Source organism: Bufo gargarizans, chromosome 9 (genome assembly GCF_014858855.1).
Source record: "Bufo gargarizans isolate SCDJY-AF-19 chromosome 9, ASM1485885v1, whole genome shotgun sequence".
Lineage (NCBI taxonomy): Eukaryota > Metazoa > Chordata > Amphibia > Anura > Bufonidae > Bufo > Bufo gargarizans.
The window spans coordinates 91,460,076-91,480,748 of NC_058088.1; the positions used below are offsets into that span (position 1 = coordinate 91,460,076).

Sequence of the window (20,673 nt, forward strand, 5' to 3'; positions counted from 1 at the left end):
AGCCACAAATGTCTTAATAGTGCCATGATCACACTTAAGTTTTTGTGAAATATCTAATGTTTTCATACCTGGTCCAAGGCATTGAACTATTTCACTCTTTTCGGCAGCAGATAGATCCTTTTTCTTCCCCATATTGCTTGAAAATGATACTCTGCTTAATAATGTGGAACACCCTCCTTTTTGTAGTTTTTCCTTAAATTGGGCTCACCTGCCAATCTAATTATCACAGGTGTCCGAGATTGTTTTCAGTGATCAAAAAAACCCTGAGACACAATGCCATCCATGAGATAAACTGAAAAACTAAATATTTAATCTCTGTGACACTTAAATAAAATTTGCATAATAATTTGGAACATGGTGTATAAATATTTTATTGATGAGTGCTGCTTTGACTTGTTTTTAAGAGTAAAGTAAAAATGTTCTTCTTGTGAAGCATCTTTTGTTGGTTTATACTATGTTGACTGCTATATAGCATCTGCAGTCCTAGGATTTTGACGTTCTTCTAGGAAGTGCAGCACCCAGGAGGATTTACTTTTGTTGCATTATAGTCTGAAATTACAAAGAGAAACCAAGACATAGAAACATTCAGCAAACGCTCTTTGAGAAATTGCAATAAGACAATAAAAAAAACTGAGCTGCTGGCATATCTGCTTGAGGTGAATGAGTAAAGATTCCTACTGTATTGTACATGTGGGATTACAGTTTTTTTCCTCTAAATATTTGTCCAGTGTTTAATAGTGAAACAATATTCTGTAATATAATATTTGTGACTTTGAGATTATTTTTGGTGGACTTGTGTTATTTAGTTCTTACCTGCTCCATTGTTGTTCTTTCCTTAATTTGGCCCTGTTTAGTAACCCCATTGTCATATTATACTCTCTTAGATAAAATAGAGTAGGTGATCAGAGTCCTTATCTCTTGGACATAGGGGAGAATGGTTAAACAAAGCCCCTCGTGCTCTAGACGATCTTTCATGTTCTGCATTATAAAGTCAAGTTACTGATATGGTTATTTTGGACAATTATATTAAACACAACTAAAAACACAAAACTATAAGCAATTTTGTAGACTTCCTAAATTTTTTTTGTATTTTTAACCCCTTAAGGACTCAGCCCTATTTCACCTTAAGGACTTGGCCATTTTTTGCAAATCTGACCAGTGTCCCTTTAAGTGCTCATAACTTTAAAACACTTTGACTTACCCAGGCCGTTCTGAGATTGTTTTTTCGTCACATATTGTACTTCATGACACTGCTAAAATTGGGTCAAAAAAGTAAATTTTTTTGTACCAAAAAATAAAAATTTTACAATTTTTTTTGAAAAATTAGCAAATTTCAAAGTTTCAGTTTCTCTACTTCTGTAATACATAGTAATACCCCCAAAAATTGTGATGGCTTTACATTCCCCATATGTCTACTTCATGTGTGTAGCATTTTGGGAATGATATTTTATTTTTTGGGGATGTTACAAGGCTTAGAAGTTTAGAAGCAAATTTTGAAATTTTTCAGAAATCTTCAAAATCCCACTTTTTATGGACCAGTTCAGGTTTGCAGTCATATTGTGAGGCTTAGATAATAGAAACCTCCCAAAAATGACCCCATTCTAGAAACTACACCCCTCAAGGTATTCAAAACTGTTTTTTCAAACTTTATTAACCCTTTAGGTCTTCCACAAGAGTTAATGGCAGATGGAGAAACAATTTAGAAATTTCTATTTTTGGGAAAATTTTCCAATATAATCATTTTTTTCCAGGAGTAAAACAAGGGTTAACTGCCAAACAAAACTCAAAATGGGTTGCCCTGATTCTGTAGTTTGCAGAAACACCCCATATGTGGTCGTAAACTACTGTTTGGCCAAACGGCAGGACATAGAAGGAGGGGAACACCATATGGGTTTTGGAAGGCAGATTTTGCAGGACTGGTTTTGTTTATACCATGTCCCATTTGAAGCCCCCTGTTGCACCCCTAGAATAGAAATTTCAAAAAAGTGACTCCATCTAAGAAAGTACACCCCTCAAGGTATTCAAAACTGGGTTTACAAACTTTGTTAACCCTTTAGGTGTTCCACAAGAGTTAATGGCAGATGGAGAAACAATTTAGAAATTTCTATTTTTTGGAAAATTTTCCAATATAATCAATTTTTTCCAGGAGTAAAACAAGGGTTAACTGCCAAACAAAACTCAAAATGGGTTGCCCTGATTCTGTAGTTTGCAGAAACACCCCATATGTGGTCGTAAACTACTGTTTGGCCAAACGGGAGGACATAGAAGGAGGGGAACGCCATATGGGTTTTGGAAGGCAGATTTTGCAGGACTGGTTTTGTTTATACCATGTCCCATTTGAAGCCCCCTGTTGCACCCCTAGAATAGAAATTTCAAAAAAGTGACTCCATCTAAGAAAGTACACCCCTCAAGGTATTCAAAACTGGGTTTACAAACTTTGTTAACCCTTTAGGTGTTCCACAAGAGTTAATGGCAGATGGAGAAACAATTTAGAAATTTCTATTTTTTGGAAAATTTTCCAATATAATCAATTTTTTCCAGGAGTAAAACAAGGGTTAACTGCCAAACAAAACTCAAAATGGGTTGCCCTGATTCTGTAGTTTGCAGAAACACCCCATATGTGGTCGTAAACTACTGTTTGGCCAAACGGGAGGACATAGAAGGAGGGGAACACCATATGGGTTTTGGAAGGCAGATTTTGCAGGACTGGTTTTGTTTATACCATGTCCCATTTGAAGCCCCCTGTTGCACCCCTAGAATAGAAATTTCAAAAAAGTGACTCCATCTAAGAAAGTACACCCCTCAAGGTATTCAAAACTGGGTTTACAAACTTTGTTAACCCTTTAGGTGTTCCACAAGAGTTAATGGCAGATGGAGAAACAATTTAGAAATTTCTATTTTTTGGAAAATTTTCCAATATAATCAATTTTTTCCAGGAGTAAAACAAGGGTTAACTGCCAAACAAAACTCAAAATGGGTTGCCCTGATTCTGTAGTTTGCAGAAACACCCCATATGTGGTCGTAAACTACTGTTTGGCCAAACGGCAGGACATAGAAGAAGGGGAACGCCATACGGTTTTTGGAAGGCAGATTTTGCTGGACTGGTTTATTTACACCATGTACCCTTTCAAGCCCCCTGATGCACCCCTAGAGTAGAAACTCCATAAAAGTGACCCCATCTAGGAAACTACAGGATAAGGAGGTTTTTGTTTTGGGACTATTTTAGGGGTAAATATGATTTTTGGTTGCTCTATATTACTCTTTTTTGAGGCAATGTAACAAAAAAATTAAATTCTAAAAAATTTTCTACATTCGCTATTTAGTTTTGTGGAACACCTAAAGGGTTAACATAGTTTGTAAAGTAACTTTTGAATACCTTGAGGGGTGTAGTTTCTTAGATGGGGTCACTTTTTTGGAGTTTCTAGTCTAGGCTACATCAGGGGGGGCTTCTAATGGGACATGGTGTCAAAAAAAAAACTGTCCATCAAAATCTGCCTTCCAGAAACCGTATGGAGTTCCCTTCGTTCTATGCCCTGCCGTGCGGCTATATAGCCATTTACGACCACATATGGGGTGTTTCTGCAAACTACAGAATCAGGGCCATAAATATTGAGTTTTGTTTGGCTGTTAACCCTTGCTTTATTACCGGCAAAAGGGATTCAAATTGAAATTTTGCCCAAAAATGGGTGTTTTGGCACCGTTTTTGTTTTATATTTTTAACACCGTTCATTCGAGGCGTTTGGTCAAATGTTATTTTTATAGCGACGACTTTTACGCACGCGACGATGCCCAATATGTATGGCTCTCAGACTTTGGAGACACTAAGCAGGCATCCTAAAAACTGCGGCCCTCCAGATGTTGTAAAACTACAATTCCCACCATGCCCTGCTGATGGCTGTAGGTTGTCTGGGCATGCTGGGAGTTATAGTTTTACAACATCTGGAGGGCCGCAGTTTGAGGATGCCTGCTCTAAAACTAATATTTTTTGGGGGAAAAAAAATTGTTTCTGTGTCTCCAAAGTCTAAGAGCCATAGTGTTTTATGTTCTCTAGTGGACTGTTGGGGATTATAAAAATTTAGTACTCCATGGAAGTGTGATACTCCCTGAAGCAATCGATAACGCAGAGGCCCGGATGATCGGGGCACGTGTCACATTGAGTGGTGGTGTCCTTCCGTATCCCCCTCTTGTGACACACTCTGCATCTTTTTTGGGTTCGTCCCTTCTTTCCAGTATGGGGGACCACACCTGGAAAGTGTTGGCCAGGGACGATCCGGGCGCCTCCAGTTCCCGAGGTACTCCGGCCTGCTCTTTCCCGGTCCGAAAAGATCAGGTCTTTGAGGACTGCCTCATAGAATTGGAGGAATGTCCCTGTGCTGCCAGCGCTTCGGGATAGTACAAAAGAGTTGTACATGGCAACCTGCACCATGTAGACCGTAACTTTTTTGTACCATGCCCGGGTTTTGCGCATGGCATTATATGGCGTGAGGACTTGATCAGAGAGATCAACTCCTCCCATATACCGATTGTAGTCGACGATACAATCGGGCTTGAGGACCGTTGCCGCGGTACCTCGCACAGGGACTGGGGTGGTGCTGTTACCGTGGATTGTGGACAGCATAAGGACATCCCTCTTGTCCTTATACCTGACCAGCAACAGGTTTCCACTGGTAAGGGCACGGGTCTCACCCCTGGGGATAGGTACCTGGAGGGGGTGGGCAGGGAGGCCGCGCTGATTTTTACGCCCGGTCCCACAAGCGAACGTGGATCTGGCGGCAAGGGACCTGAACAAGGGAATGCTGGTATAAAAGTTATCCACGTACAAGTGGTAACCCTTATCCAGCAGTGGGTGCATAAGGTCCCACACGAGTTTCCCGCTAACACCCAGAGTGGGGGGACATTCTGGGGGTTGAATACGGGAATCTCGCCCCTCGTACACACGAAATTTGTAAGTGTACCCTGAGGTACTCTCACAAATTTTGTATAGCTTCACGCCATACCTCGCCCGCTTTGTGGGAATGTATTGGCGGAAACTGAGTCTCCCCTTGAACGCAACGAGAGACTCATCAACCGCGACCTCCCTTCCAGGTACGTAGGCCTGCTGAAATGTGGCCCCAAAGTGATCGATGACCGGCCGTATCTTATACAGCCGGTCATAGGCAGGATCACCTCGGGGTGGACATGCTGCATTATCGGAATAATGCAGACATTTCCGGATGGCCTCAAACCGGGGACGTGTCATGACCATACTGTACAGTGGGGTCTGGTATAGGACGTCCCCACTCCAGTATTGCCTGACACTGGGTTTTTGGACTAGACCCATATGCAGCACGAGGCCCCAAAATGTCCTCATTTCGGCTGCACTGACCGGCGTCCAGCCACCGGGTCTAGCCAAAAATGAGCCTGGGTTTTGAGCGACGAACTGTTGGGCGTACAGATTCGTCTGCTCCACCATCAAATTCACCAGTGGGTTACTGAAAAAAAAACTAAAAAAGTCTATTTCAGTAAACCCCACTGTGGGAATCTGGATTCCAGGATTGCCAGCGAAATCCGGAATCTCAGGCTCAAAGTCCACTGGGGGACACCAGCTAAGTTCATCGGCAGGGGGCTCCGGTGAACTTATTTGGTGGGCCGGGAAACCAGTACGAACCCCAGGGCGGCTCGTACTAGGGTGGGCCACAGGATCCCTAGCATGTGTGGCCCCTGGCTCCGCCTGGCGGCGTCTCCGCCGCCTTGGTGGCTCATCGTCATCCGATGATGATGAGGAGGATGCGGATGACAGAAGGAATGTGGGGTCATCCTCATCCTCACTGGGGCTCTCGGAGTCGGAGGCAATCTGGGCGTATGCCTCCTCGGCCGAGAACACCCGGCGGGCCATGGGTGTGTGTGCGTGTAGGTGTGCATGTGTGGAAACCTTTATTATATGTGCGTGTGTGTGGGGGCAACGGGTGTTCGCGTACTAAAAAAAGGAAAATAAAGGGGCAAGTGTTAGGAAAAAAAAAAAAAAAAAGTTCAAAGTTGCTGATCAGCGGTACAACGCTGATCAGCGGTGGGGCAGGCGATGCGCTAACAGTGGACGGACGCTAAAGTGCCGACCAGTCAGCGAACGCAGAAAAAAAAAAAAAAAGTGGTGGTAAGGGGGCTAGTGGTGAGGGGGGGGGGAGGCTGGGGGAGGGCTGGTGGGGGGATGGGTGGGGGGGGCTGGTGGTGGTGGGGGGCTGGTAGGGGGGGGCAAGTGGCAGGGGGGGCTCTGGGGTCTGATAGATGGATCAAAAAAGTTTTGTGTAAAAGTTCTTTTTTTTTTTTTTTTTTTCCTAACTAACTTTTCCCTTCTTTCCCTTCCTAATGGTGCCTCTCCCTCACTGACCCTAACCTACCTGAGTGGCGATGGGTGCAGGAGGGTGATGGATGCCGATTAGGGGGACACAGGAGCTGGTGCTGGACGATGCTGCACGGTCAGGGTGCTGGACAGGAAGAGGAGGGGAGAGAGGAGCGCAGGAAGTTTGAATCTCGCGCCTCTCTCCCCTGCACCAATCAGCACCCTGGACAGCAGTGTTCAGCACCAGGGCCAGCACCGCCTCCTCAAATCCTCGGACTGCGATTGGTGGTGTAAAATTACGCCACCGATCACAGTCTTTTTCCGGTTCATCGGGTCACAGCACACCCGAATGGACCGGAAACGCAGAAAACCGCAGGTCTGAATGGACCTGCGGTTTTCTGCGATCGTCTATACGGGGGGGTCAAATGACCCCCCCCTGCGTTGTTACGGGATGCCGGCTGAATGATTTCAGCCGGCATCCCGTTCCGATTAACCCCCGCGGCGCCGGAATCGCGAATTGAAGCCATGACGTACCGGTACGTCATGGGTCCTTAAGGATTCGGGAAACATGCCGTACCGATACGTCATGGGTCCCTAAGGGGTTAAATGCAAAAGTTTTTGGTAGAGCTGAGCGAATCGAATCTCCCGAAGTGGAATTCGATCCAAATTTCAGGAAAAATTTTATTCCCCTTGAAGCCGAATTTCCTTGTGCTTTGTGTCAGTGAATCGATTTAGCCTAAAATAGTGTAAAAAACACAAAAAATTCAAACTTACCTCCACCATTTGCTCGCGACGGGCCTCCAGCCTCCATCTTGATTGAAGAACTCGGCCGAAATCCCATGGCGTGATGACATAATCTTGCGCCGCCCAAGATTTCGCTCCAGATCTTTAAGGAAGATGGAGGCGGCTGGTCCATCATGAGCAAATGGTGGCGGTTAGTTTGATTTAATTTTTTTTTATTGTTAATTTTACACAGTTTTTACTCCGTGATCATGTATGAATGTGGCATCTGAGGGGTACAATGATGGGGGCGGCACTATCGCAGCTCCCTGCCATTGCACCCGCTAATTACAAAAAAATGCACTTTGTGACAAAAAAAATTGTCACAAAGCACATTTTTTTGTAAAATAAGGCGAATCAGCCGAATTGAACTTTTCAATCATTTTCTCATCTCTAGTTTTTGGTGCTGTTTTGATGAAATTTGTTTGCAGGCGGGAATGCATTCAATATGAAGATAAAACAGCATAAAATTAAGACATTTGGGGAGATTAATCAAGACCGGTATTTTACAAACTGATCTTAATCTTCCCTCTGCTCTAACTAGATACAACACTATTATAAAGAAATGCTGTCCATGTACCAAAGCAGAGATCACTACCATAAATCTATTTCTACTATAATCTTTGCCAGTTTCCTACCATAGATTATAATGAATGTTATGGTAATGGTAAATCAAAAACAGCACCAAATACTTTATAAGAAACAGCATGTGTAAATCTAGCTTTAAAAGGAACCTGTCATGTGGATATTTAATTATAATCTAACTAATTATATACAATCATTAACTACTAAAAAGTACCTTAGATGTATTCACTTACTGGTGTGACAGATGGTTACCTCATAATACACACACAAAGATGCTGCATGCTAATGAGCTGATTTGAGTCCAGCGTGATGTCATTGAGTCCAGCATATATTTAATTCAGAGCTATGGCCACTCCCCTGCCCACCTGCTGCTGATTCATATGGAGAAAAACTGTCATTCAGCAGCAGGTGGGCGGGGAGAATCAGGAGCTCATAAATATTCATGACTCATCATTATCAGCTGGAGCTTTTCAATACAAGATGTTGGCAGATTGACTGGGTCAATTAAAGAAAGTGACCCAGCATTTTGCTAAGAGAATCAGTCACTTATTTATGTTGCCCTTAGTTAGGACACAATAAAACTGGTGACAGGTTCCCTTTAAACATATTGGGGCACATTCATTTGTTTCCCTCACACCAGTAAGTAAGTAGCTGAAATCTATACTATCTACTATGTACTATTAATAAACTTATATCAAACTGTACTTTATACCAATCCTCTTAAACGTGTCAGGCAGGGGAGGTCTAGTCCCCTTTCATCAAATCAGGACACTTTTTTAAAAATGAGTTGAAAGTTGTTGAAACCCTTATATGTCACACATTTATGTGCAAACTGCTGTTTGAGCAACATTTTTCTACACTTTTCTACACAAGAAAACTGGCATAAAACCTTTGAACATGTGTCCCACTGTTAAGAAAAGCATTATCTATAAATGTATGATATGTAAGATTTTATCAATTATTTTTTAATTCACATTATTTTGTTGGTTTTCTGATTGTTTGAATATTCACATTGAACTATATTGTCTGGATGAATTCCATCAGCTACAGCATACTAAAACTCTTTGAATGGTAATTGGTTCCCCAAGGTGACAGTGGCTATGAGTTTTCAATACTCAGGTGTTTTTTTGCCATAAAATGTCCTTGATTCGGAATAGTCTGTATTCTTTATTGTTATTTCTCACAGCACAGCATTTGTCTATGCTATTTGATGTATCATTACAATGACAAACATTTCTCACAATATTTTAGAGTTCAGTTACTGAGCATAGCCCCGTAATTGAATAGATTTATGGGTCGTTGGCCAATGATCTTGGTCTTCTGCAATTTTCCTGAGATATTGGTTGTGACACTGTTTTAGAAGCTCTATACAACCTAAGAACTTTAATAGAAAAGCAGACACAAAATCAGATTTTAAGTTGAGGATCACATATTTTCACTACAGATAAATCTCACTTTGAACTTAATATTAGGACTGCAGAGTCCCAGAGCACATTAATGCAATAAACAAAACTGAAAAAATGTGCATGTTATTACATTGTCACGGATGAAACTAGCAAAGATTTAACTGAAATGTTTGTCAAAAAATGATAGATGTTTATGATTATTTTATTAAATTTACATTTTTCTTTCTGTACTGAAATATGAAAAATATTAGAAAAGGAATGTGAAGGAAATGTAAAAATATTTGCAGGAGTATATAAGGACATTATAAGAAATAGGCAATTGATTATGAAATGATCTAAGTCACATCAAGACTTGGAGACTATGGTGATACTACATTGTTTATTTTAATAAAAGTTTGTTGCTTCTGTATCAATCTGATACTGTAATGTACAGCAAAAAAATATATATACTGACCATTTTTTCAGCAATTGCCTATTTCCTGTAACATCCTGTAACATCCTTATACTTTAATAAAACTATCATTCCTATCATGTTTTTTTTTTTTTTTTCACAGAATTATTTTATCATGTCAAATAACCTGAAACTACATGAAAGGATTGTCTAATAAAAAAAAATAAAAAAATGTTTAAATGCTAATTATAGATTAAGCAATGAGGGGGCCCTTTTCAGAACTCGCATGTATTATCCAGAGTCTCACCTATTAGCCAGAGAAGAGAACACTTGCCTAAAACACATCCTATTGATTTAAATGGGAGCTTGGAAATACTCAATTTTCTCTGCAATGGGGCTATATGGAAATTAAGCACTTGCTTATTGGTTCCTATACATCTTAAAACATTTTGCTCAGGGACCCAGCAGTGTGACTGTCACAGTACAGTTCACTATGATACTGGTTGCCTTGCAGGTTGGCTGCATGTGCTCTGCGTACTGGCTGAGGGCTCTTACCTTTGTAGGTTAGTTGCCTGGAAGTTGTGGGTTGGCTGTGGCCTTCTGTCTCTGAACGTGGGCCTATGGATTTGTAATCTTCATGGCTGCATCATTGTGTATTTCCTAATACTGCTGGCTGTGTAGGCTGGTTGCATGCACTCTTGGAACTGGCTGTAGACTGCTACCCATGTATGCTGGTTGTTTGGGTGCTCATTGCTGGCTTCGGTCTTCTGTGTCTGAACGTGGGCCTGTCTATGTGGATTTCCCCTATGTATCACAGAATAGTTCTTTGTGTTGTCATGTTGGCTGGCTGCCTGCTATAGTGCATAACGGTTGTGGGCATTTCCCATGTATGCTGGTTGCTTGTGGTGCTTGCTAGCTACTGTGTTCTGTGCCTAATGTGAATTGTCTCCTTTGTTTTGTATCCTCTGTGTTCAAGTAGGGTTAATGTTTCCCTGGTCTGTGTGCTTGATTACCAGGTGGTCAAGAGCTATAATTACCAGCTATATAAACCTGTTAGCTGTGTGACTGGGTAGACTGTCCAGCTTGGCTGTGTGCAGACTGTATGCTCCTGAATTGGGTGTTTGCTTTTCTATCCTAATATGTGTGGTCAATGTCGCCATGTCTCTGTCTTTGGCCTTGTCTTGGCTGGGAACGCCATGCATCTGTTCTGCATCAGTTCTGGGGTCATGTCCATCGAGAGCAACTTCTGAAGAGACCGCCAGACCTGGAGAGGAGCATTAGCGCAGGAGAGGTAAGTGCAGTTTTTTATTTTATCTCTGATCTGAGGTCTGATCGGGGTCTGGCATGGAGGTCTGATCTGAGGTCTGTTGGGGGTCTGATATAGAGGTCTCATGAGGATCTGATATGGGGCCTGATGAAAGATCCTGATATGGGGGTCTGATCTGATGTCCTGATATGGGGGTCTGATCTGAGGATCTGATATGGGGATCTGATCTGAGGATCTGATATTTTGTAGTAATGGCCTTGCAGTTCGCCAGGTGGTCGGTTCGAGGTGAACTTTACGTGTTCTCGATCTGCCGAACATGCGAACATATGGCGATGTCCACGTGCTCCATATTTTTTTGCATTGCGACGAACTTTGACCCATGACACATCCATCAGGTGGGACAGGACAGCCAATTGAGACGTTTCAGCACATGGACACACCCCCAACCCTATAACAGAACCTGATCTGGCAGCCATTGCACATTACATGTTTTGCCGGTGTAGGGGGAGGTTGCATTTTGAAGCAGGGACAGAATGTTAGGAATTTAGGGACACCAAACGCTAGCTAATAGGGCCACAAAAGTCCTTTTATAGACTGGTAACGTTGTACTATTGATAGGTGTGATACACAGAGGTGTGTGATATACTTATTATTTACTTTCTAAAATAGAAAGTATATTATAGTGCATTTGTACGCTTCCAGAAAATTCAGATTTAGGCCTGCAATCTATCAGCTTCCACAAAATAGTGAATGAGATTCTCCATATACCTGCGTCCACAAAATGCTTGAGGGTGATATACCAGCTTCAACTAACAACTGATTGAGACCTGCCATATATCAGCTTCTACAAAATAATGATAGAGGTTTTCCATATTTGCACGTCCACAAAATTACTGCTTGAGGGTGATATACCAGCTTCAACTAACAACTGATTGAGGCCTGCTATATATCCGCTTCCAAAATAGTGATTGAGATTCTCCATATACCTGCGTCCACAAAATTACTGCTTGAGGGTGATATACCAGCTTCAATTAACAAGGCCTGCCATATACCCGCTTCCAAAATAGTGATAGAAGTTTTCCATATACCTGCGTCCACAAAATACAGATTGCAGGTTTTGATATACCTGCTTCAACTAACAACTGATTGAGGCCTGCCATATATCAGCTTCCACATAATAGTGATAGAGGTTTTCCATATACCTGCGTCCACAAAAATACTGCTTGAGGGTGATATACCAGCTTCAACTAACAACTGATTAAGGTCTGCAATATATAAGCTTCCACAAATACTGCTCTTCTCTAGGGACTTTGGCACAGGGTCATTTTGAAAATGACAGACAGAGGAAGAAGCAGGCCAGTTTGCAGGGGTAGTAGGGGTCGGGCAGGTGCAAGTGAGAAGTTGGAGAAGGTGAATGCGATTATGTCAAAGGACGCACCAGAGTTGGTTGAGTGGCTCACTCAACCTTCCGCTTCTGCACCCTCTTCATCCTCTGTATTTGCACCCTCCTCATGCTTTGCTTTGTGCAAAAGACACCACCACCATAGCCTCTCCACTCGAGTCAGAGGAATTATTTTCCCATCCATTCCCAAAACCTTACCGATGCACAGCCATTCTTCGCATCGGATGAGGAAGAGGAGGTAGCACTGGCCGTCACCCAGCTGTATGACGACAGTGCCCAGATCAGCCCAAGGAGGGCTGTCCCAGCTGTTGCTGCCTACTCCAAGATCTCTAATGTCAGTGGTGGTGAAGGTGACGATGATGATGTGTCGATGGATGTCACATGGGTGCCCACAAGAGAGGAAGAGGAGGGGAGTTCAGAGGGAGAGAACAAGCAGCAGATAGGGAGGAGAAGGAGGAGAAGCAGGCAGAACTTGCAGTGCACAGGAGGCAAAAGCAGACTGCAAATGTATCTGGAGCGAGCCATCAGCCATGGCAGTGTGGGCTTTTTTTAACGTGTCAGCTGCTTTCAATAGTGTTTCCATCTGCAGCCTGTGCAGTCAACACATAAGTCACGGTAATCCCAACACTCGCCTAGGGACGACTGCCTTAAGAAGGCACCTGGCCTCCCATCACCGAGCCCAGTGGGAGCAACGCCGTCTGAATCCACAAAGCCACACTCCCGGCACTCCACATCCTGCCTCTTTTCCTTCTCCTCCCATTTGTCCTCCACATTCCACCGTGCCATTGATGCGTTCATCTGGCAAAAGGCAGGCTTCCGTGGCCCAAATGTTTGAGCGTAAAAAAATGATGAAGCCGGAAAATCCCCTTGCCTAACAGCTGACCACCGGCTTGTCGGAACTGCTAGCCCGCCAACTACTGCAATATCAATTGGTGAACTCTGAGGCATTTAGAAAATTTGTGGCTTTTGGCACACTGCAATGGAAGGTCTGAACTATATGGCCACGTTCAGTGGCAAGTTAATATATCTCTAGCACACAGTTTCAGTGCCAAGATACATCTGACCACAGACACATGGTCTAGCAAACACTGGTGGGAAGGTCCATAACTTTTTTTGCCCACTGGGTGAACCTTCTGAAGGCCATCAAGCATGTAACCAGTGGCACCTGTGTGAAATTGGTGTTACGGATTGCATGCAGGTCGGCCTCTTCTTCTCCTCCTCCTACTCCATCGTCCGTCTCCTCCTCGGCTGAATTCTCCTTTTCCACTGCTACCCCTCCTTCCGCTGCACCCCCAAGCTTCCCAGAACCTATTTGACATGCCAGGTGAGACACTGCCATGCTGTGCTGCGGCTGTTGTGCCTGGAAGCCAAGAGCCACACCGGTTTTGCACTGCTTTCAGCTCTGCGGTCACAGGCCAATCAGTGGCTAACCCTGCTCGATTTGACAGTTGGTAAAGTGGTGTGTGACAATGGTGCCAATCTGCTGAGCACGCTGAAACAGGGCAAAATTACCAATGTGCCGTGCATGGCACACATCCTGAACTTAGTTGTGCAGCGATTTGTTACCAAATACCTCGATGTCTTGCGTCAGACCAGGAAAATCTCTGCCCATTTTAAAAGATCTTACACAGCCATGGCTTGCCTTGCTGATGTTCAGCGGCGACACCACCTGCCCGTCAGATGTCTGATTTGTGAATGCCCGACGCACTGGAACTCCACCTTGTATATGCTTGATAGACTGCTCCAGCAGAAATGTGCCGTTAACGACTACATGTATGAACTCTGTGGCAGGACAGATTCTGGGGAGCTTGGTTTCTTTTCACCGTGCCAGTGGCTGCTCATGCATGATGCATCTAGACTTCTGCGGTCATTTGATGAGATTACCAAACTGGTCAGTCGCAGCCAGGGCACCATCAGTGAAACTGTACCTTATGCCTTCTTTCTTGAGAGTGCGTTGCATCATGTTATTGATCAAGCCATTGATGAGCAGGAGCTGGAAGATGAGAAAGTCGCAATTCTGAATGAATTCCCGGGGGGGCTACTCCATCTGAGACAAGTCAGCAGGATTCTGAAGAGGAGTCGGAGGAGGATGGTGGCTAAGGGGAGGAAGAGGAGGAGCAAGAAGAGCAAGCTTCAAACTTTTCGGGGATCCCTGGTGTTGTCCGTGGCTGGGGGGAGGAGACAGAGGACGACAGTCTCCTGGGTGATGAGCAGGAGCCAGGACACTCCACTGTTACCAATTTAGTGCAAATGGGATCCTTCATGCTCCTGTGTTTGAAAAGGTACCCCCGTATAAAAAGCTTAAAGATCAAGTACCTGCACTGGGTGGCAACGTACTTAGAACCCCGGTACAAACACAAAATGGCGCACATGTTACCAGCATCACAGAGGGCTTTCAGAATGCAGCATTTACATGCCTTGCTGCGAGATATGCTGCATTCTGCTGTTGCGGGCACTGAGCGGGGAATTCCCACCCACAGCGCAAAAGGTTTGGGAACCAATCCTATCGCTCCTGCAAGAAGAGGGTGGTTTAAAGATGTGTTGGTCACTTCGGATATGAGATCATTCTTGCAGCCAACCCATCGACATCCTCCAGGTACAGCCTTAGGGAACGCCTAGACCGACAGATTTCCGACTACATTGGGTTAACGGCCGATGTGGACACTCTGAGAAGCGAGGAACCACTTGACTACTGGGTGTACAGGCTTGACCTGTGGACAGAGCTGGCACAATTTGGCCTCGTCGAGTGTCCTGTCCAAAAGGACGTTCAGCGCAGCAGGGGGGTTCGTGACCGATAAGCACACTCGCCTAGCTGACTACAGTGTGAACTACCTCATATTTTTAAAATGAATGAGGCATGGATTTTGGAGGAATTCAACACCTGTGGTGACCACGTGTAATTGAATTTCCTAATGCCAGCCCACATGTATCCGCCACCACTCAGAACAAAGAATCGTCCTTGCCATATGTACTGTATATAAAGCGGCATAAAAAGCCTTTTATGTCAGGTCAATACCTAATATTTGGGACCTGTACTGGCCGACAGTTACATGCAGTCAGGTTCATAAATATTTGGACATCACCACAATTCTAACATTTTTGGCTCTATACACCACCACAATGGATTTGAAATAAAACAAGCAAGATGTGCTTTAACTGCTTACTGTCAGCTTTAATTTGAGGGTATTTACATCTAAATCAGGTGAACGGTGTAGAAATTACAACAGTTTGCATATGTGCCTCCCACTTGTTAAGGAGCCAAAAGTAATGGGACAGAATAATAATCATAAATTAAACTTTCACTTTTTAATACTTGATTGCAAATATATTTGCAGTCAATTACAGCCTGAAGTCTGGAACGCATAGACATCACCAGATGCTAGGTTTCATCTCAGATGATGCTCTGCCAGGCCTCTACTACAACTGTCTTCAGTTCCTGCTTGTTCTTGGGGCATTTTCCCTTCAGTTTTGTCTTCAGCAAGTGAAATGCATGCTTATTCGGATTCAGGTCAGGTGATTGACTTGGCCTTTGCATAACATTCCACTTCTTTCCCTTAAAAAATCTTTGGTTGCTTTTCATTATGCTTTGGGTCATTGTCCATCTGCACTGTGAAGCACCATCCAATGAGTTCTGAAGCATTTTGCTGACTATGAGCAGATAATTTTGCCCGAAACACTTCAGAATTCATCCTGCTGCTTTTGTCAGCAGTTATATCATCAATAATCCATTGGCAGCCATACATGCCCACGCCATGACACTACCACCACCATGCTTCACTGTTGAGGTGGTATGCTTAGGATCATGAGCAGTTCCTTTCCTTACCCATACTCTTCTCTTCCCATCACTCTAGTACAAGATGATCTCGGTCTCATCTGTCCATGGATGTTGTTCCAGAACTGTGAAGGCTTTTTTAGATGCTGTTTGGCAAACTCTAATCTGGCCTTCCTGTTTTTGAGGCTCACCAATGGTTTACATCTTGTGGTGAACCCTCTGTATTCACTCTGGTGAAGTCTTCTCTTGATTGTATACTTTGACACACATACGCCTACCTCCTGGAGAGTGTTCTTGATCTGGCCAACTGTTGTGAAGGGTGTTTTCTTCACCAGGGAAAAAATTCTTCGATCATCCACCACTGTTGTTTTCTGTGGTCTTCCTGGTCTTTTGGTGTTGCTGAGCTCACTGGTGCGTTCCTTCTTTTTAAGAATGTTCCAAACAGTTGTTTTGGTCATGCCTAATGTTTTTGCTATCTCTCTGATGGGTTTGTTTTGTTTTTTCAGCCTAATGATTGCATGCTTCACTGATAGTGACAGCTCTTTGGATCTCATCTTAAGAGTTGACAGCAACAGATTCCAAATGCAAATAGCACACTTGAAATTAACTCTGGACCATTTATCTGCTCATTGTAATTGGGATAATGGGGGAATAACACACACCTGGCCATGGAAAAGCTGAGAAGCCAATTGTCCCATTACTTTTAATCTCTTAACAAGTAGGAGGCACATATGCAAAGTGTTGTAATTCCTACACTGTTCACCTGCTTTGGATGTAAATACCCTCAAATTAAAGCTTACAGTCTGCAGATAAAGCACATCTTGTTGTTTTATTTCAAATTCATCGTGGTGGTGTATAGAGCCAAAAGTTTTACAATTATGTCGATGTCTCAATATTTATGGACCTGACTTTATTTATCCTGTGGCCACCCAATGTACCTCCAGCCACAGAATCCAAAGTTCTTTGCTGTCAGATGAATGCCTATTGGCTAATTTTGGGGTCCTGTACTGGCCGACAGTTGCATATTTATCCTGTAGAAGGAAGTGTGGCCGGCACACGCAGGGTTGCACGCCGCACGGGATAGGATGATTACCACATGTAGTAGAAAGAAAATCCCAGCAGACGTGTCTTCAATGCTAATAGAATTTATTTTGCAAGTAGCAATATGTCCATGAATAGGACGCGTTTCGGCTCAGTAGCCTTTCTCAACAGATAAGTATACAAGGTCAACAGCTCATATATATACACACAAACATTAATGATGAGAACCTCCCAGTAGTGAAAACGCCCAAGAAGGGGCGGTACATATGTGATCATGTGATAACGTAATCAAAATAATCAATCAAGGAATCAAAAGCGCAACGGGTGTCTGAATACATGTCAGTAGTAATGTTATTAAATATTATGATTAAATACCGATACGCTTGAGGGACTCCTTCGTTTATAGTAATCGATGTCTAGAAAAATATATAATAAAAGAAGTTACAACCATAGAATAAGACAGTGAACAGGAAATAACATTAATAGAAGTCAAATGTGCATAATTTCATAGTCGCGGTTCAGTACCTCTTGGATGAAGGGTATCAAGGGTGTGAATCCAGTAAGGCCTCCCGACGTAAAAGAAGTTTTTTAATGTCGCCTCCTCGCCTAGGTCTAGAAATCTGTTCTATGACCTGGAACTTTAATTGGGCAATTGTATGGTTAAATTTGTCAAAGTGGGAGGGAACCGGTAAAAGTAAATTTTTTGTCCTAATAGTGGATTTGTGTTTTCCAATCCTGTCTTTCACACTCTGCATGGTTTCCCCAATGTATAGCAACCCACAAGGACATTTTATTAAATAAATGACATTTGCTGATTCGCATGTAAAAAAGCCATTAACTGCGTATGTCCGTCCAGTATGTGGGTGGTACACATTGGGGCCTTTGATGACATTAGAACATTGGAAACAATGGAGACACGGAAAGGTGCCCTTCCGTTGTGTAGCCAGTACCCCCTGTTTGAGAGTACCACGGGTGCTCCCAATATCCGCTCGTACTAACTTATCTCTATAACTAGAGTTTTTTTTGTTACAAATAAGGGGCGGATTTTGGAATTCCCTAATTTCGGGGTATGCTTTACCCTAACAAACACCAGTGTTTCTTCACCACATTATCTAATTTAGGAATTAAATGGGATGGTACTTATGGACCAATGCCACTCGTGGGCTTTTATCATGTTCTTTTCTAGAACTCTGAGAGGTCTCTAACTCAGTTCAAGGTGTTAGTTAGGATAGATGGTGGATACCCTCTTTCCTCAAACCTTGTGGTCATCTCTTCTATTCTAGGTCCCAGTACTGATGGACTAGAGACAATGCGTCTAATCCTCTGGTACTGGGACTTTGGAATAGCTTTTTTGAGAGCAGGTGGATGGGCGCTAGTGAAGTGGAGGATACTGTTTCTATCTGTCTCCTTCCGGAATAAATCCGTTGAAAGATTACCATGCAGATCCTTGATAACCCTTGTGTCCAAGAAGCTGACCGTCCGACTATCACTTGTAACTGTGAATTCTAGACCGATGCGTGCATGGTTCAGGTGTGAAATAAATGCCGTTAGGGTCTCCTGTGACCCCGCCCATATGCAAAAAATGTCGTCAATAAATCTCTTCCACAACAAGATGTGATTACAGTACCATTGGCTGTTATAAACAAAATTATCCTCAAATTGCGACATATATGCATTTGCATAGGGCGGGGCCACATTAGACCCCATCGCGGTCCCCCGCTTCTGTAAGTAATAAGAATCCTCAAACATGAAGTAGTTCTCATATAAGACGAGGTGAAGCAGCTCTACAAAAATTCCCGCTGTATAGGGGAATAATCACTCCTCTCTAGGAACGACTTGACAGCCTGCACACCTCCACTGTGTTCTATGGAAGTGTACAGGCTGACCACGTCAATCGTTACCAGTAAGCTGTCCGATGGAACTGGACCCAATTGTGCAATAGTGTTTAAGAAGTCCTGTGTGTCTACCAGGTATGAAGGAATATTTTTTATCAAAGGTGTAAGGACCTTCTCGAGCACTATTGCCAAGGGAGACAAGATGGATCCAACCGAGGCCACGATCGGTCGACCTGGAGGATCAATTAGGGTTTTATGTACTTTGGGGAGCACATAAAAAACAGGTGTTATCGGTGTTTGATTGACCAAAAAGGTACGCAAATGACTATCACAGACCCCCAATGTAGCAAAGTGATCCACCACCTTCAATATTTTGTGTTTTATACAGAAGACTGGATCAGTATTCAATAATTCATATGTGGTACGATCTGAAAGTTGTCTGTTCACCTCTGCTACATATTTGGCCCTATCCATGAGAACAATAGCGCCCCCTTTGTCTGCAGGCTTCAAAACGATCCTCTTGTCTTCCATTAGTGATTTGATAGCCATCTTTTCCTCTGATGTTACATTGGATGTGAACCGCATCTCACCCCTCTTGATACTATCCATATGTATCTTTATATCCTTACAGACCAGTTCAATATAGGTCTCAACGGGATGATAAAATTTGGGGGGCATAAATTTGCTAGGGTTCTTTAAACCTAGATCGCTCAAGCATAAACTAGGTATTTCACTATCACCCGGACCGGTAATCCTGTCACTTTTATCTATGAAGTGGGCCTTTAAACGTAATTTCCGGAAAAATTGATGCAAGTCAATATCAAATTGAAAAGTGTCGAAATGACTAGAGGGACTGAATGAGAGCCCTTTCTGGAGGGCCGACATCTGTACGGGACTCAGTATGTGTGAAGACAGGTTAATCAGGAGCGACTGTTCCTTACCTGTGAACGGGTTTGAACTGTCTGACTCGGTCCCGGTTTCGATGCGGCGGCGGCGGTGTTTGCGCCCCGCGCGCCTCCTCCTCCTCGTGGACGCTGACTGCCTTTCCGAAAAAGGGGAGCAGAGCGGGTGTCTTCACTTCCGGAACTGGAGGTAAAGGACCCAGGTCTTGTCGGGCGTCTGTAACTTGATCTTTGGTGCCAAGCAGGATCTTGCCATTTGTAGACACGATTTAGATGGTAATCTTCGTTGTCCCGCAAGAATTTGGATCTCTTCTTTATCTCCGTTTCCTTCCGGTATGTCGAAATATAGTTGTCCACGGACTCCTTCAATGTCCCAAATTCTTCTGAGGTTAAAGAGTCTCTCAGCTGTTGTTCGGTAGCTGCATTCTGTGTTTGTAGTTCAGCGATCGCCGTATGGAGACGTTTGATAGTCAACAAAATCAAGTCATAGGAACATTTGTTAATAATTTTTTCAAAATCGCTGGTATATTCAGGGTCATTAGAAAAGAATGTAGGGCGTAAATGAACCCTTAACCCTCTAGGAATCCTTTTTACCTTGAAGTATTCAGCCAGAGTAATGGCGTGTAACTCGTATGAAATGAGTCTCCGGCGTTCACGTTCCCAGTGCCGCTTTTGGAAATTCACTTGTGGGGATGTTGAGAAATTCAGAAGTGGATGTCACTTGTGAGAGTATCCTTTCTGCATCGACATCTGCAAAGCTTAATGTTGAGGCGTCGGAAGACATCTGTTAATAGCGGTGCACGTCCCAGTAACAAATGTAGAAGGAAGTGTGGCCGGCACACGCAGGGTTGCACGCCGCACGGGATAGGATGATTACCACATGTAGTAGAAAGAAAATCCCAGCAGACGTGTCTTCAATGCTAATAGAATTTATTTTGCAAGTAGCAATATGTCCATGAATAGGACGCGTTTCGGC

General features: G+C 43.4%; 1 long non-coding RNA gene across 1 annotated transcript in view; it reads right to left on the reverse strand.

Annotated features, from left to right (window-relative positions):
- Positions 1 to 328: 328 nt before the first annotated feature.
- LOC122919669 overlaps positions 329 to 20,673 on the reverse strand; it is an 86,217-nt gene continuing 65,872 nt past the window's right edge. The window contains exon 4 of the long non-coding RNA XR_006386819.1: positions 329 to 549. This is a non-coding gene — a long non-coding RNA (uncharacterized LOC122919669). The remainder of the gene's footprint in view (positions 550 to 20,673) is intronic.